At 39.7% G+C, this 16424-nt stretch overlaps 1 protein-coding gene across 7 annotated transcripts in view; it reads left to right on the top strand.

Moving 5' to 3' along the window:
* The first annotated feature begins 483 nt into the window (after window positions 1–483).
* The window catches only part of myocd (myocardin), a 137258-nt gene continuing 121317 nt past the window's right edge, over window positions 484–16424 (top strand). For 6 of the 7 annotated variants that reach the window (XM_010891860.4, XM_020046678.2, XM_020046679.2 and 3 more), the window contains exon 1: window positions 484–596. The gene's annotated coding sequence lies outside the window, so the exon portion shown is untranslated. Of the gene's footprint in view, window positions 597–10584; window positions 10679–16424 lie in introns of those variants that run through there. The other variant, XM_020046676.2, reaches the window with a different exon arrangement.

Below are 16424 nucleotides of genomic sequence, written 5' to 3' on the forward strand. Positions count from 1 at the left end.
TTGGAACTCAATCCATATGCCATAGTCAATGTTATATGAGCAAGACAGACCCAATCTGAAATCTCAATTTAAACTCATTTGTTTAATGAGTACTCCACATGTCCATTATACTTCGGTTTGTGTACCCCGATATGAAAATGTTTCGTTAAGAATGAACCCGACAGCCAAAACCATATGGCGCGTATCGGTAACTGGGACAGAAATAAAATCCAAATGATCAGATTCGTTTGCCTGTGTGTTGAACTGTATATGCCTTGCATTGTTGCTGCGGTCCCCACCGGAACTCCCTAACCAACAGATGTCGTGGAAGCAGATTTTCTAGAAATCACTCTTTGTCAGATGACCTCACCAGCTCAAATAGAGCAGTGTGATGAGGCCCCATCCTGGAGGTTACAGTCCGGACCCAGCTGGCAGACAACACCGTGCTGATTATAAATAGACTGGAGTGAGTAGCGGAACGGGGCTGTAGCAGGGTGGCAGGGAGGGAGAACACAATCCTCTGCTATGTGAACGCGGGGAGGAAGGGTTAGGACATCCCTACCTTGAATCAGGATCACCCAAGGCTGCCACAGCAGGTCATCCCATGAACAACCATAGTGAGTATACTGCTCCGCGGGGCCTAGAGACGGATTTCACCGTGAAGCATGCCTGAATCGCAGGACGCCGTTCTGTTTGCGCGATAAGGATGGTTCGTAGAGGGCTAGGGGGAATGAGGTGGGGTTCGATACATTCGTTTTAATATTTGAATGAGAAAATGGATATGGGATTCAATTCGTTAATTGGAATTCAAATCATGACTTGAAATTCAGTATGATCAAAAAAGGCACTGAGACTAATTCAGTATTTCTGTACTTGAATTAATTTCAGTGCTTTTAGATCTTCTAACAGTCGATGGATTTAACTTCAGGCAGCCCCAGTATGGAGAAAATGTAGTACCACTTTTCACCTGGGTGATAAGGAGTTATTTATCACAACAATAAGGTAGAGTTTCCAAAAATTATTAGCACTGGAATAGAAAGAAATATGCGAAATAGCAGAGCTTATAACATAAATATCTTGAAATAATACCATATGTCATTTCTGAAAGACTCATAACCTAGCTGTCCTTTACTTGACTCGCTTAATAGTAAGCACTTGTAACAGATTTTTGATTCACTACAACCTTAGTGATCAAAGTGTGACAACAGTGGATGAAGATATTTCACTAAAGTATGCTGTGTGATACAGCCTTCAAAGGCGGATATACTGTATTAAGATTCATAACTGTAGGCTTTGGATGGGTAACCTAAGAAGATGATAATAGCCTTCAATGCTGTTGGGTTGATAATGAAAAAGTGAAACATGTCATTCCTGTTAGGACTGATTTGAAGGGGAGCAATTGAAAAAGTAAGAGAGCAAGAGAGAGCGAGCAAGTGAGCAAGGTAGGAAAGGAGATTAGATGACAGGAGAGGAAAGAAAGGAGAGGGAGGGGGTGGGACAGGGAGAGGAGAGAGAGTTAGATAGAGAGTAAGAAAAAAGAATGTAAAGAAAGGAGGAGAGATTGAGGAGAGAGGCTCGAGACAGTAGAGAGAAGAAAGAGAAATAAGAGGACAAAGAGGAGCGTGGAGGGAGAGAATATGAACAACAGAGAAGGAAAGGAGAAAGAGCGAAGGCGAGGGAGCAAGAGACAACATGGCATGTTGAGTAAATATTGAAATGGAAGCACTTGAGCGCTGCTCCAGAAAGATGACAGTGCGATAGCGCTAGCTCTGACATTGTTGCATTTTAACAGTCTTGGTGTGACACATTGTATTTACATCTATCCTGGCACACACACTTAACTTCAGGGATGCTTGCTCTGTGACGTCAACCAATATATAATACAAGATTATAAGTTAGAAAGGTTAACACTGTATGCGTTTTGGCTAGGGTGTGTGGATGAACAGTGGGGAGGTCTGGATCTAGTGTCTGGGGTGTGTGTGTGTTTCTTAACTATATAAATGAGGATAAAAAAATCAGCAAAAGAAGAATTTGGGGGAAATAACCACAATTTTGAGAAAACACTAAATTAGGGTTAGAATTGGGGTTACAGTAAGGCATTGTGATTTTGGGTTAGGAGTTAGGGCATGGTGAACTTTAGATACAATTGTTAAGTTATGGTTAGGGCAAGGGTTAGTGTCAGGTAAAAGGTTAGGGCAATCATTTTTTTAAATAGCTGAGTAAACGTGTGTGTGAGTCTGATGTGGCCCAGTCTGATCAGAACGAAGAGGGGTTGTTTATAGAAGGTCTGCAGCATTTGTTCAAAAGTCGGATATCTGCTGGGCTGATCCTAGGAGCTGGGATCTAATTAGAACCAACTGGACAGAATTCACTTCCATGGTTGATGATTGACAGAGATCTGTGTGTTATGGAACTTGGCTGGTGGCTTGGCAGGTTGAGAGAGATGGGCAGGCCAGTAGACTGACCCTCAGGACTGATGTGTCCAGTAAGACTCTCCTGGGCCATATCTCTGTGAGGTTGGGTTTCGTTGATTGTAACGACAGAATTGGAGTCATGGCTGCCACTTGACTGGCTGGAACACACACACACACACACAGGGATGCTCACATACACGCACACACACGCATGCAGTATTGACGTTAAAACACACACACAGGTCAAATCTATAAACCTGTTTCCAATTGCTAGGTCATGTTATGGCTTGTACTATTGCTTTCATGAAACATGACATCATGGACGGGTTTGGTCAAACTCTACCGTAGGTACAATGGTTTCTATTGTTTCACCTCCACCTAAATCACTCATCATTACTAATGCTGTTATTATGATCAGCTTTTCTTCCTAAGCAAACAAGCTGAAATGGTCATACCACTAAAGCCAGACAAATCATATCAACTGCTGTCCAGTCTATAGAAAGTTAACCTGAACATGGCAGCACATCCCTCTATCAAAGCCTGCCAGACTTGGTGATTGATCTGAACACAGCAGAATACCCCTCTATCCAAGCCTCAAAGTGATTGACCTGAACAACATAACTTCTTGGCACTGGGACCTCGACAAAATATCCAAGTCAATCTAAAAGTCTTCAAATGGTCTCATGGAAGAGATCGTCATGGACTTGGCATCAGGACATCTTCCTCTGAACATCTTCTGGCTGAGGCACCGCATTGAATGTTGTAATGCTTGAACCAAGTGATTAAATTTCATATCAATATTTGTCAGACTGGATTAAATAAGCATTTGAATCATGATATTATTACTATACAGGTTGGGTATAGTTTACAGTGGGATAGTATTACTGTTGAAGATTTTATTTTATAGACAGAAATTTAAAGAAAGGGAAAAAGATGTTCTGTGGAAGTGTGAAGGCAAAACACACTATTCTAATCATCTAGCCATACAGCTGTGGCTTATTTGTTGTTTTAGCAAACAAATAAAAGTATTTTTCAGTTCATACTTTTCACTTTTGGAAATGACTGAATAAACTAATTTACATCATAGATAACATTTCCACCTTGATGTACAGTACATACCAGAGACTAAGTGTTTCGTTAAGGCAGTGAGTTAGGCTAACTTTTGTGGACATTTCAGACTTAGGTCTAAAATTTAGGTCAAAATAATACATTGGTGAATTCAGTAACTTATCAATGACACACAGTGTTGTGGGTGATTTCCTGTGTGTGTCACTCTGCGTTTGGTTCAGAAATATACATTGGGAAATGGTTTTAGCTAGTTGCTTTTAAAGTCAAGTAAACCTAGACAGACTTCCTTTAAGAACTGTAGCATTTGGACATCATGTAACTAGAGCAAAAACAAGAGAGAGACAAGTGTTTGATATAACGACACGCAGAAAGAAAGAAAGACCAAGACTGTGAGAGTGCGAGAGACAGATGGACAAGTCTTCACACCATAGCGATGATAGTACTGTAACAGCCCATAGAAAGCAGAATTAAGATTTACTATGAATGGGGATAGAACTCATCACAATCACATGACACAACGATCAGAATTAGGGAACCGAAGATTCTGGGGAGCTAATTCAATTACTTTATCAAACAGTCGATTCTTGAGTGTCAGAAAATGTAATATCACAACAGAATTTGCTTTTCTTCAACATGGAGTATTCATTTGAAGAGAGCTGCAATCATTCGCCGAATCTTTAAATGTTTTAAACTGAAATGTTATCTGGAGAAAATAATTTTTTGTAATATCGACGTAAGTTAATCAATTATATTAGACAAAGGAACAAGAATTCCAGAATTGTCACAGTATATAATTCCATATGTTGCTTCCTTTTATTTTGTACTCAGAAACCCTTTTAAACTTCATGCAATTTGGTTTAGGAAACTACGGAAAGTTTGTTGCAGTGAGTTTGATTGACAACAGATCCAGCTGCTCTCTTTCCTAGTCTTTCTTTCTTTTTTTCTCAAAGGAAAACAATGAGGAACAAAACAACACATTCTCCTCTCTCTTGCCTGCTCGCATGCACACCCCCAACAAAAGCATCCAACAGAAACACAGCGAACAAAAATAGAAGCTGCTATTTCTGTCTGTCTCGGCTGGTATTTTTAGAAAAAGTGACTTGCTATGTTAAATTACAACATCATAAGGTAATTCCGCCCTCTTTTCCGTGACTTCTAGCCTGCAGCCTATGACTCATGAGAAATATGCAGTGACGTCACTATTACAGATGATGCATTTATATTCAACTAGCTCATTCACTTGGCCGATTCAGTCAAAAGGGTCACTCGTTTAGACTACATACTTGTCTTGTATTTGAACAGTTGGTTAATATATGATGTCAGTCCTACAAGTCATTTTCTACAGTGATTATCTTAACATGAGAATGACTGTTAATGAGTTTACTTCAGTAATACTTTTTTATGCTGCCCACCAGGGTGTGTTTGGAGCTTAAAAGCTTTGATGGACCAGCATCGATCAAAATATTGTATATATTCAGTTAATGCCCAGCAAGACTAGCCAAGGTAATAATGGTGATGCTTTGAAAGACTGAGGATAGCCAATAACATAAATGCAAAACATGAGCTGAAAAGCTTTCATTTCTGGCATAAGAAGGCCTCCAGAGAGTGGTCACAAGGACAATAATACCCCCAGTTCCCTGGCCTATTTCTCCTAGTTCACTGGCCCATTTCTCCTAGTTCACAGGCCCATTTCTCCTAGGTCACTGGCCCTTTTCCCCAGTTCACTTGCCCATTTCTCCCAGTTCACTGGCCCGTTTCTCCCAGTTCACTGGCCCGTTTCTCCCAGTTCACTGGCACATTTCCACAGTTCACTTGCCCATTTCTCCAAGTTTACTGGCCCATTGCTCCCTGTCCACTGGCCCATTGCTCCCAGTCTACTGGCCCATTCCTCCCAGTTCATTGGCCCATTTCTCAGAGGGCTATTCCCCTGAGTGATGCTGAGGCTGACTGTGGTCATTTTACACTTTAATTGACAGAGAGAAAGTGGTAGGGACGGAAAAGAGAGTGTTCTTAATAAATTGCAGTGGGCCGGAATCTAACCCAGGTTTTTGCTTATAAATGTTTACTGGAGGCAGGGGATAGACTCCTACATAGAGCTTCAACCTCTTTCTTAAGTTGGGAAACACACTGGGAGGGTCTTAATCTGTTCCTCCATACAGAGTATTTTCAAAATCTTAATTTCCATGTTATGGACCACCCTCTTCGATTCAAACCATAGGTTTTCAGATTTAAGCCCGGAAAACAAGGTGACCATTACATGATATATTCTTGGGGTTCTGTTTTATCAGCTCTTTATGTTTGACAAGTAGGATGAAGCTGCATCTAAGATAATTGTTTATTTAGTATATTGAATTACATATGTTTTATGTTTATTATTTGGATACATCTTTTATCCAGCACTGACCTTTGCACTTACCACAAGTCACTCTCAATAAGAATGTTTGCTAAATGACAAAAATGTCAATTTGCTACATTTGTATTTAATTTTGTGATTTCTTTTTTTCGTTAATTGCCAATCATACATGCTGCCATGAACAGATTCGGACCACAAGATGGTGCTGTTCCTACTGCCCAATAACCCCATCAATTTCCGGAAACACTACTGATTTGAATGAGCAGGATCATCAGTCACTCCTACGATTTATTTTTCACAGAAATGATATGGATCACCGAAGGGTTTAAGTCACCCCAACACCTTCAGTTTTAGAACCTTTGTGCAAATAGCTATCAGGCGCAAGTGGATATGCAAATGAAGGCATAAGAGGAAGGGATAAGGAAAAGCGCATCATTTGGGATCCAGGCAAAATGTCTTGTCTGATTGGCTTTGTTGAATAACTTCAGGGGTGGAGCCAGATTGCTATTATTGGCCACCTTCAATGACCCCCATTCTCTTTGGGTCAGAGCACCAAAGCACGTTCGTTTGGTTTACCTTTTGAGATGAATCCTTCCTTTGGCCGCTCCATCAGGTTTTATGACAGGAACTGGTAACCAGCATTGGCCCTCCAGACTAAAACACAATAACATTAACCACTGTGAGTCAGCTTCGAACGGTAAAGACTTTCAGAATGTAAGAACTGGTGATCAACATTAAACAACACAAGCATGTCCATGGTATGTTCCCACTTAAGTCTTATATTTGTTTGAAAGAACTGTAGACTGGGCAGACAAAGATTTGATAACTAAATCACGAGCTACCATTTCCAATGGGTGATTAGTGAAGATTAATCGGAAGAACAAGGGAAAGATGGGCAAAGCACAAACACAAGCTAGTGAGATCCTATTGGGCAATATACATGTCTTCCATGTTTCTGTTAGGAAACTTCTACTCCAAGGTAGTGCTTGTTTTCAACTGGGTCACAAAAACTGCTACTGCGACACAGTTTGAAGAGTATAGTCTATTATAGTGTGACAGCAGTTAGAATGCAATATAACTGCACTATGCTTCACATACTGCAAATAAAGTTAACTATAGTGCAACTATATTCTGCAATTACTGTGTCCAAAGTGTCACAGTACACTGGAATTGCTGCACTTTTGCTGTAGTTTTAAAACAGAAATGCCAAACAGATGAGGCAAAGATATCAAAGATCACACATATCACTTTTTACTTCTTTAAATTCTTCATATATAAAATAAATATCAAACCATCTTATATAGGCTTATATATTTTTATGATTTAGAAGTAAACTTTAATTCTAAGGTTTGTGCTCTAGTGGGATTTTCCCCTTTAGTTATTTACATTACAAATACATTTATGAAAATCTGATTTTAATTAAATTAGAAAATCTATATTTCAAAACATTTACGTAGGCTAAATATGAGACACAATATCATAATACTGATAAAAAAGAATGGATCAAGGTTAATTATGCAAAAATTATTAGTAGATTTGTTTCACTATTTGGTCTTTTTACCAATGAAATCAGCAAAAAAAAAATATGACGTCTTAAGATCTAAAGTGATTGGACAAAAGACAAATACATAGAACAAATGTCTGTGTAAATGCATTCACTCTCAATTTAATTTGTTGTGTTCCAGTTCTCAGCCATTGCATGCATCAACCAATGATTGTGTGCAAAGTAATTGACTGTCATAAACTGACAGCTGGCTTTAATATAGTTGTGCTCATAAGTTTGCATACCATGGCAGAAATTGTGAAATTCTGGCATTGATTTTGAAAATAGGACTATTCAAAGAAAGTTATAATATGAAGCCATTTATTATCACATAGGTTTTTGGCGCCATTTTAAATCATAATGATAACAGAAATCACCCAAATGTCCCTGATCAAAAGTTGACATAGCCTTGAATGTTTGGCCTTGTTACAGACACAAGATAACACACACAGGTGAAAATGGCAATTAAAGGGGAATTTCCCACACCTGTGGCTTTTTAAATGGGAAAAGGATATAAAAAGATATCCAAAGCCTATGAAATACCAATAAGTACTGTTTAATTACTTAAGAAGTGGAAAATGTGGGGATCTCTTGATACAAAGCCATGGTCAAGTAGACCAAGAAAGTTTTCAGCCAAAACTGCCAGAAGAATTGTTCGGGAAACAAAGAAAAACCCACATGTAAACTCAGGAGAAAAACAGGCTGCTCTGGAAAAAGACGGTGTGGTTGTTTCAAGGAGCACAATATGTCGTTACTTGAACAAAAAAGAGCTGCATGGTCGAGTTGCCAGAAAGAAGCCTTTACTGCACCAATGCCACAAAAAAGCCTGGTTACAATATGCCCAACAACACCTTGACACGCCTCACAGCTTCTGGCACACTGTATTTTGGAGTTCGGAGACCAAAATAGAGCTTTGTGGTCACAAACATAAGTGCTATGTTTGGAGAGGGGTCAACAAGGCTTGGACATTCCAGCACGGCAATGACCCTTAGCACAAGGCCAGGTTGAACTTCTAGTGGTTACAGTAGAAAAAGATGAAGGTTCTGGATGGGCCATCACAGTCTCCTGACCGCAATATCATCGAGCCACTCTGGGGAGATCTCCAACGATCAGATCAGATTCATGCAAGATGACCAAAGAATTTGCATGACCTGGAGGCATTTTGCCAAGATGAATGGGCATATACCACCTTCAAAATTTGGGGCCTAATAAACAACTTTTACAAAAGACTGTATGCTCTCATTGGTGCTAAAGGGGGCAGTACACAGTATTTAGAACTAAGGGTATGCAGACATTTATTTTCACAAAACTCAAAACATTTTGTTTTTTGTTTTGCCTGCTCAATCATGTTTTCTTTACAAATGGTACATACACTCACCTAAAGGATTATTAGGAACACCATACTAGTACTGTGTTTGACCCCCTTTCGCCTTCAGAACTGCCTTAATTCTACGTGGCATTGATTCAACAAGGTGCTGAAAGCATTCTTTAGAAATGTTGGCCCATATTGATAGGATAGCATCTTGCAGTTGATGGAGATTTGTGGGATGCACATCCAGGGCACAAAGCTCCCGTTCCACCACATCCCAAAGATGCTCTATTGGGTTGAGATCTGGTGACTGTAGGGGCCATTTCAGTACTGTGAACTCATTGTCATGTTCAAGAAACCAATTTGAAATGATTCAAGCTTTGTGACATGGTGCATTATCCTGCTGGAAGTAGCCATCAGAGGATGGGTACATGGTGGTCATAAAGGGATGGACATGGTCAGAAACAATGCTCAGGTAGGCTGTGGCATTTAAACAATGCCCAATTCGCACTAAGGGGCCTAAAGTGTGCCAAGAAAACATCCCCCACACCACTACACCACCACCACCAGCCTGCACAGTGGTAACAAGGCATGATGGATCCATGTTCTCATTCTGTTTACGCCACATTCTGACTCTACCATCTGAATGTCTCAACAGAAATAGAGACTCATCAGACCAGGCAACATTCTTCCAGTCTTCAAATGTCCAATTTTGGTGAGCTTGTGCAAATTGTAGCCTCTTTTTCCTATTTGTAGTGGAGATGAGTGTTACCCGGTGGGGTCTTCTACTGTTGTAGCCCATCCGCCTCAAGGTTGTGCGTGTTGTGGCTTCACAAATGCTTTGATGCATACCTTGGTTGTAACGAGTGGTTATTTCAGTCAAAGTTGCTCTTCTATCAGCTTGAATCAGTCGGCCCATTCTCCTCTGACCTCTAGGATCAACAAGGCATTTTCGCCCACAGGACTGCCGCATACTGGATGTTTTTCCCTTTTCACACCATTCTTTGTAAACCCTAGAAATGGTTGTGCGTGAAAATCCCAGTAACTGAGCAGATTGGGAAATACTCAGACCGGCCCGTCTGGCACCAACAACCATGCCACGCTCAAAATTGCTTAAATCACCTTTCTTTCCCATTCTGACATTCAGTTTGGAGTTCAGGAGATTGTCTTGACCAGGACCACACCCCTAAATGCATTGAAGCAACTGCCATGTGATTGGTTGATTAGATAATTGCATTAATGAGAAATTGAACAGGTGTTCTCAATAATCGTTTAGGTGAGTGTATATTACCAATTATCCAAGGGTATGCAAACTTTTGAGCACAACTGTATGATGTGGATAGCTGATATTAAATACACCTTTTCAGGTATTGCAGTCTTCAGAAATGTGAACAGTCCAGTCATATACCTGGGTGGCCAGCACAGTATTCAGTGAGAGGCCAGTACAGGAAAGTGCGGGTCATCAGGATGAAGGTGGATATGGAAGTTATCAGCATCAAGTTCAACATTATTCATATACAGAGAAAATAGAGTGGACCAAATAATGAAAGCTTGAAAAACACCCATAGATACAGCCAGAGGTTAAGACAGAAGGTAGGCTAATTATACTAGATGACTAAAAAACAATGCATTTATTAAATTATTCTTTTATTATTTAAGTGTGATGGTAGAACATTCAAAATATAATAAAAGACTGAAAAGACAGTAAATTGAAAATACACAAATTGCTCACCTGAATAGCGACTGAAGTGTTTTTATTATTGTAGTCTACTACGCATTTAATCCTATTTCCGAAATCGGATAGATCAGTTCTGAAAAACTGGGCCCTGGATTGACTCGACACTCAGTTGTTTCCGTGAGAGTTGAGCGCCGGCGCGCCTTGCAGTTGAACCGCATAGAAACATCTTCATGGACTTTGAAAATGAAGTGCAATCAATAGCAGTCTCGCCTCACTCCCGAAAGCTCCAGTAAAATGCAACAGAGGTATCCCCCTTACCACCAAGTTATCACAGGTATTTCTTTGCTTTTAAGTTCTGCTAGAAACACTATACAATGCTTAATGAAACAAACGTCTACCTGTGCGTGCGAGCAGTGTTAGTGAGCGATTTACCGGTAGCTTATATAAACGAAATATGCAGTGAGTTGGGTACTGGTGTGACGTTTTTTCCCCACTTTTACATTATGAAATTTGACAGTTAATCTCGCGCAATTCGACATCTCAGATCTCTTGAGGTAAACATACAGTCATAGGCGCAGCTATTCTATTTTTGTTCTAGTGTGTCTGACTCGTATAGGTCTGCTGCTGTAGTGTGAGGTAATACCATTATTGTGGCGTATGTCTTCTGTGTCACTAAATAACAGACAATATGAGAGAGTACATTGGGTTGTTGGTTGATTTAAACAGGTATTATATAGTGGTTGAACGTCATGGCAACCTGGTGCTTCCAAGACAACTGGAAACTACGAAAAGAAAAGTGAACTAATGACGTCACTGATCTTCAACTTGGAAAGGAGAACCTACTACCACTACTGCGAGTGACATCATGGCAAACATGGATTACCAATATGTTAGAGCTAGTATGAAGGGGCTGTTCCACTAGTGTCATGAGTAGGTATTGGTGTTCATGTATTCAGGTATTCGGGCCACATTCAATACATCTGAGAACTGCTAAATATCTGCTACGACAGGGTACTCGGTAAAAGAAAGAACTCCAACTAGGGAAAATCGTTTTGAGTGGTCATCCAAGTTGGAAACTGGAGCAACAATCTACTAGAGCCTTAACTTACCGAACTGAAGATCACTGACATCATAACTTGTTCATTTCCCTGCTGTCAATTGTTTTAAACGTGGCATGAGTAGGATTGTGGTCAGTTATGGAGGACCGAAGTCATGTCTCTGCTCACATTATGCAAAGCTGTGAGACTTCAGTATTGTGTGTGGTTTGCATACTTTATTGTGGTAGGTTATTAAATTAGGCACACGGGTGTGAGGGCTTTCAGCTCTCCCATGTAGGTCATTACTGAAAAGGAAATTGGACATAAGGCTGGTGGATAATCACATTTCTGAGTTATGAAAGAAGGCTACAGTAGTAAGCTAAATTAACACAAGTGAATCCAATTACTGATTATGAAAAGCAGCTGCTTGATTCTCCACATGCAAAACAGATCTAGAAGTTAGTGGAGATTGCAAGGTATACATGTTTGTTTTTTGTCTCTATGTTTGTTTGCACATAATATGTAATATACCTATTCTATAATCTGTATACATGCCGGAATGTTTATATATGTAGACGTGTACTGTGTACATAGGCTACTGTGCATTTTAATGTAGTATGTGTATGTATAATTTAGCTGTCAGTGTGTTAACACATGTATGTAAGAGTTTTACAGTGATTACATTGGATGGTAGATGTTAACAATGATTACACATGTTGATGTGCACACACACTTACAATGCCTTTGGAATATATTCAAGCCCTTTCACTTTCTCCGCAGGTTTTTATGTTATAGGGTACATTTGTAATTTATAAAAACAAATTGCCATCAATCTTAACACAATTTCACACTGTTCCTAGAGCTGGACTCCAAAAAAACAAAATAAAACTGGGCAAGACAGGCCTTGGTCAGGGAGGTGACGTAGAAGGCCATTCTAACAGATCTTCAGAGCAGCACTTAATCAATTAGAGTGGTAAGACAGAAGCCATTTCTCTGTAAAAGACAAATTTCATGCTGCCTGTAGGACTCTGAGAGCATGAAGGAAAAAAATATCTGTCTGATGAGATCAAAATGAAACTATCAGGTCTGCAGAAATAAGGTAGGGCTCATCATTTGGCTAATACAGAGGTTCCAAAACTAGGGGCCGTGACCCCATGTGGGGTCACCTGATATGAAAATGGGGTCGGGGGAGAATGTTTTAGAATTGACTCTCATAGCCTCAAATAAAAATAACAATTATATACATTTTCTTCACATGGTTGGGGTCTTGAGAATTTTTAGATATCCAAATGGGGTCTTCGGACAAAAATGTTCGGGAACCCCTGGGCTAATACCTTCCCTATGGTGAAGCATGGTGGTGGAAGCATCAAGGTATGGGGAAGCTTCTCAGCGCCAGGGACTGGCAGGCTCGTCAGGATTGAGGGAAGAATTAATTGAGCAAAATACAGAGTTCCTTGAAGGAAATCTGATCCAGAGTGCACTGGACCTCAGACTGGGGCAAATATTTATCTTTCGGCACGAAAACAACCCGAAAAACTGTGGGTTCAAGACAAGTGTGTGAATGTACTTGAGTGACAGGGTAGTGGTCACTCGGAAATGTTCTTGTTTTTGAAAGAAAAGCACATATTTTGTCCATTAAAATAACATCAAATTAATCAAAAATACAGTGTATGAGATCTTCAGTTTCATGGCAGTTTCTTACATGGATATCCTTCTATTCTAAGAACAAGTTTCAGTTTCAGAAGAAAGTTATTTGTTTCTAGTCATTTTGAGCCTGTAATCGAACCCATAAACGCTGATGGTCCAGATACTCAACTAGTCTAAAGCCATTATCTTGCTTCTTCAGTCAGCACAACAGTTTACAGAGGCGCTAAAATCGCAAGTGGCCTTGATTTATTAGCCTTTTAACTAGTGCTGTGCCAATACAACGATTTAATGTAAAATCGCAATTCGTTCTTGTACAGTATCGATATTTTGATCTCTAGAATCGATGTTTAATTATTTATTATGCTGTCAACAGCCGTCTTTTAAATTACTGTAGCGGTCGCTGAATGAGCGTGTTGTGTAATAGTTGTGTAAATATTTCACAAAATCTACCTAATAAAAGGCTGTTACTGTATTGCCATGGATGTTGTCATTAATAAGAAACCAGTACAGGGTATGTTGTCATTTGATTTTTTTGTTTTATTAATGTCTTTACTCAAAATGCTAGCGCCAAAGCGGCCACGACTTCTTACGTTAGAAGAAATTGTTTCTGTGGTGTTTGGTGAAACGAAGTTAGAAACGTCCTTGAATGCGAATGATCTCGAGGTGAGTAAGAAATAAAATATTTGTGTTGTCCATACTTTATGCTGTGAAATGCTGGTAATATCTTTTAGATGACAACAGCAACTCTGTCCTGATAACTTAGACAAACACATCAGCTGTGGAGCTCAAATGGTTGCTCACAAGGTGCCATTGGAACACAGTACTGATGGTTGCTGATGGGCCTCTGTACGTCTATGTAGATATTCCATTGAAAATCTGCCATTTCCAGCTGCTATAGTCATTTACAACATTAACAATGCGTACACCGACAACATTGTCAGTGTAGACATTGTCTTCATTAACAGTGTCTACATTAACAATGTGTACACTGATCAATGTGATGTTATTTTAATGGACAAATAATTTGCTTTTCTTTCAAGAACAAGGACATTTCTAATTGACTTAATACTTTTGAGCGGTAGTGTATATTGAACATTTGTGGGGAGAACTGAAGAACGCATCTCAGTAATGCTCCCCTTTCAATCCGGCAGAGCATGAGAAAAGATAGATATACTGCCCAAATCCAGGTGTGTAAAGCTGGTAGATGCAGACCCAAGAAGAATAGAAGCTGTGTTTGCTGATTAACGTGCTTCTACAACGTACTCAATAGTATCTATATACTTATGTACATGATAACTTTCTATTCTCAACAAATTGACAGAGATTTCAAAAAATTTATTCTTTACACTTTGTCATTATTAGGTAGTGTGCGTGGACCAATTATTTTATCAATTTCAAGTCAATAACTTGAAATTATAGACTTGAAGTGAAAGGGTCTGAATACTTTTCAAAGACACTGTATGTTGTCTTTGAGAGAAAGTGTGAGAGTGTGTGAGAGTGTGAGAGTGAGAGTAGATGCCTGGAGTATTTGGTTGAGCAGCTAATTCTGTACCGGAGCCTAGAGAACAACATACATTTTTGTCCTTGTATGTGTTTTTCCCATTGACTCATGATCCACAAATCTACTATGATGTCAAAAATATATAGGATATCTTGCTTCTAGGTTGACTGGGAGCAAGGTCTGGGTTAAGGCATTTAAAAACCTCCCTCTCTCTTATCTCCTGTTTATTTACTCTGAATACATCCAATCATTTCATCTGTAATATGGCTATATCTTGGCTTAACTTTCATTTCAAAACATTTGGTTTCAATTATCAAGGGGATATGATATCCAAACAAACTGCTTTTGTCTATTAATAATGTGATAGCACCATGCAATGTGAGCTAATGCAGTGCGTTGAAAGGTTTTCATAGCTTAAAAAGTGGTTTACTTACTAGTATGTGCAAAACACAATTTCTGACAATGGTATTGTTTGTTCTTGCATTGGAAGTATCCAGGTTCACACATTGGTCGGTACAGCCTATGGGTACTGTTCTGTGGTTAAATGCAAATGCACTTTTGGAATTACATGCTGTCAGTGAAGACATGTAGATGTTGAAGTAATTCTTACAATGTTGAATGTAGTCAGATATTTTGGCAACTTTCCATTGGTACCATTTCGGTCAGTAAAATCAATGGCCCCTCATCACAGAATAACTTTAACTTTGACTGTCAAAGTAGAATAAAATGCATTGGTACCACTAATTTATTCCATTCATTTTAAAGCAGCAGAAGCTCAAACACATTGCTGTAGCTTGACAGGAGTCGCCATTGATTATGAAGAAGGGGAAGCTCTTGAGGAGCAATGGGCAGGCTGATAACTGCAGATGTCGTACTGTACATTGAGGAAATGAATGGCCATGTCAATGTGTTGTCTTGGAGATAAAGCCTGAACTTGTCCATGTCCAGACGGACCTTTGGAAAGTGGTGGTCCTGTCTTTCTCTGTTGACAGCTGGTAACAGAGAGCTGTAGATGAGAGAACGGTGTGTGTGTGTGTGTGTGAATGTTTGTTTGTTGGTCTGTCTGATTTTGACAGTCTCCAGTGGCCCAATCCTCTTGGGGTTTGTCTTTTGATTTAGTGCCCAAAAATTCCTCTCAGTTGAAGTAACAATATTGTTGCGCTTCATGTTTCCCCCTCTCAAATCCAGCAGAGGCCAGAGAGAGGCTTGGTTTAGGCTGAATATCACTGGGAGAGGTAAACCATTAGGGCCTGGAGTGGTTTTTATATTGGATATATTTGGAAGCAGGACATGGCTTTGTTAAATTCAATGTTCTCTATCTGTGGACCAGATAAAAGCAGCTTTGAATGGAGAAGTCACATCTCAAACGTTTTATTAGGAGACAGATCATTTAAATGGACTGAATGCCGTTTCAGTCTTTGGGGCTTAGGCTGAGTGCTTCACTAATGTTTCATAAGGCTCTCTCTTGTCACACACGGTCTCTCGATCATCATATTGGAGACATAGTTGACTATTAGATAAAAACTATTAAACAAGAACCACCCTGCCAGAGTGACTCTGACAGTAGCAGCGTTTTATTAAAACCTACAGGAGGTCTCTGTTAGTGGAGGATGAGCTAAGATCTGAGCAATGTAGACAGTAGTGTGACTGGCACGGAAGGTTACACACACGACGACCTGCTATCATTATTGCCGCACCTTGCATTTTCACTCTACATCTCTATGTACTCATTTGTCAAAAGGGTTAACTTTGGGGGTAGATAAAGTCTCCGTTTATCAAGTTTAGTTTCCGTTGGCAGGACTTAGGCTGTCACTTATAGTTCGTCAAAAGGTTCTGTTTTCCTGATTAAGGCCTGTTTCCCATCCAGTCTTCCGGCATTCAATCAAAGAAGTCTC

This window comes from Esox lucius, chromosome 5 (genome assembly GCF_011004845.1).
Source record: "Esox lucius isolate fEsoLuc1 chromosome 5, fEsoLuc1.pri, whole genome shotgun sequence".
Taxonomy (NCBI): domain Eukaryota; kingdom Metazoa; phylum Chordata; class Actinopteri; order Esociformes; family Esocidae; genus Esox; species Esox lucius.